Below are 1,917 nucleotides of genomic sequence, written 5' to 3' on the forward strand. Positions count from 1 at the left end.
AAATGTGCAAGATTTAGCCACACAGGCAAATTTTCATCTGCAATCTGCAGTCCCTGGACTGCTGGATCACAAACACTTTTTATATCAGTTTTTTGATATCATTTAAATCTAAACTTTTCTTGTTTTACAGGTTTGTGCATCAAGACTAGACCCTGACTACTTTATCTCAAGTGTTTTTGAGAGGTAAGCTGTCTCATACTGCATGCTGCACCTTAATTCACACACAGTGTAGTGGCAGTGCATTCATTTTATACACTGTTTTTTGCCACACAGGTTTAAAGTGGTTGACTTGTTGACCATGGCGTCCCAGCATCAGAATGCTGTGTTAGACTCTGAGCAGGAGAGACCGATGCTTGAAGGAGCACTGACCTTCCTGGTCATACTAACAAGTCTTCGCATACATTTGGGTAAGTGGTACAGTAAAGGATGCATGCAGTCTCAGGTACCGCAATAACAAATATCTTTCATAAAGTTGATAATGTATAAGCTCAGCATGATAGTGGAGTGCTATAGTTTTAGCCTTGTCTGGGCCACTTGCACAGGTAGAGAGTGGGTGACCACTGCCTGACTTATTGCTGCATTGTTGGGACACTTTACAAAATTAAGAAATTGTTTCAAATTTCATGTTGACATATGCAAAATCTTGTATTATAAGGAGAGGATGGGACACTCTCCCAAAAGTGTTGAAGCATGAAGGTAGACAGTGCTCAGCAGACTCAACAGTAGGGCTGAATTTTGTTAAAGTAATGATTAAATTTTTGAAAGAATACAACTTTGGAATCACAAGAGAGGCAATATTATTTAGATTTTAAGACGAAGAGGTGAAAAAATTACTTCTGGACCGCTGCTGTCACTGGCAAATTTGCACAGGTGCATCTAATTGAAGTTGACCAAGCTACCAAATGAAATGAGTTGCAGTTTTCTGCTCAATATGTTTTCTGCGCGCTGATGTTTGTAAATGGTAAAATCAACCTCTGGTATAATAATGTTTGAAAACATAGAGAGAACTCTGTGTCTTTGCTGATCGAGAAGACCAGCGGAATAGTGTGTCTCTAGATACACTTGGTGATCACATTGCCTCACCGTCCAGCACTAACAAGCTGACTCGTTAGTTTACGTTACTGTCAGCTGGTGATTGGATGGTGATTTGAATTTTCCAGTTAAACTTTAAGATGATCCCAGCTGATATTATGTGAGGGGCAGGGTTCACACTGGACCGGTCACCAATCACAGGGCTGACACATAGAGACAGACAACCGTTCATGCTCACATTCACACCTATGGATGATTTAGAGTCACCAGTTAATCTAAACATGAACATGCAAACATCCACACACAAAGGCCCCTGCTAGCCGGCAGTTTCTTGCTTTGAGGTGACAGTTCTTACCACCAAGGTGCCTCATTAGCATTTCAAACCACTGGTAGTTAAATTGGCACTGGCCTGTCCTTTGTTTATAGAGCCAAAGACAGGGAATGGTATTATTAAAGGAAGAGGCACACTCGTGCTGAAACTGACTAAAACAGTTCACATGATATTTGCTCAAACACAACTGAGTTCTGCTATTAGTATTTATTGTAGGGCTGTACTCTTTGTCACCTTGTTTCTACATTCACTGTCCTTCTCATTTTCTCTGTTAGGGATGACAGATGATGAGATCCTTCGGGCTGAGATGGTCTCACAGTTGTGTATGAATGACCGTACACACAGCGCACTATTAGATCTTGTATCCTTCAGTACTTATCAAATACATTAAACGGCAACTATATTAAGTGGTCCAGAACAATCTTGTCTTCCTTAAGAGCGGTTTCCTAGATTCCTGAGAATCCCAACCCAAAGAGTGGCATTGTACCAGGGAGTTGTAGTTTTGAGGAGATGCTTTCCGCTGTGGCTGACTTCAAAGCACCGGTGTTTGAGCC

The 1,917-nt window shown here is 41.3% G+C and overlaps 1 long non-coding RNA gene across 1 annotated transcript; it reads left to right on the forward strand.

Moving 5' to 3' along the window:
- The first annotated feature begins 127 nt into the window (after positions 1-127).
- Positions 128-1,911, forward strand: LOC111662675 (uncharacterized). Its single transcript, XR_002761338.2, has 4 exons — positions 128-183; positions 274-407; positions 1,639-1,724; positions 1,814-1,911. It is a non-coding gene; the product is annotated as an uncharacterized LOC111662675 (long non-coding RNA).
- The last annotated feature ends 6 nt before the right edge of the window (positions 1,912-1,917 follow it).

Source organism: Seriola lalandi, unplaced genomic scaffold, assembly GCF_002814215.2.
Source record: "Seriola lalandi dorsalis isolate HSWRI2012SDOR001 ecotype SW California unplaced genomic scaffold, Sedor1 jcf7180002000666, whole genome shotgun sequence".
NCBI classification, from domain to species: Eukaryota; Metazoa; Chordata; class Actinopteri; order Carangiformes; family Carangidae; genus Seriola; species Seriola lalandi.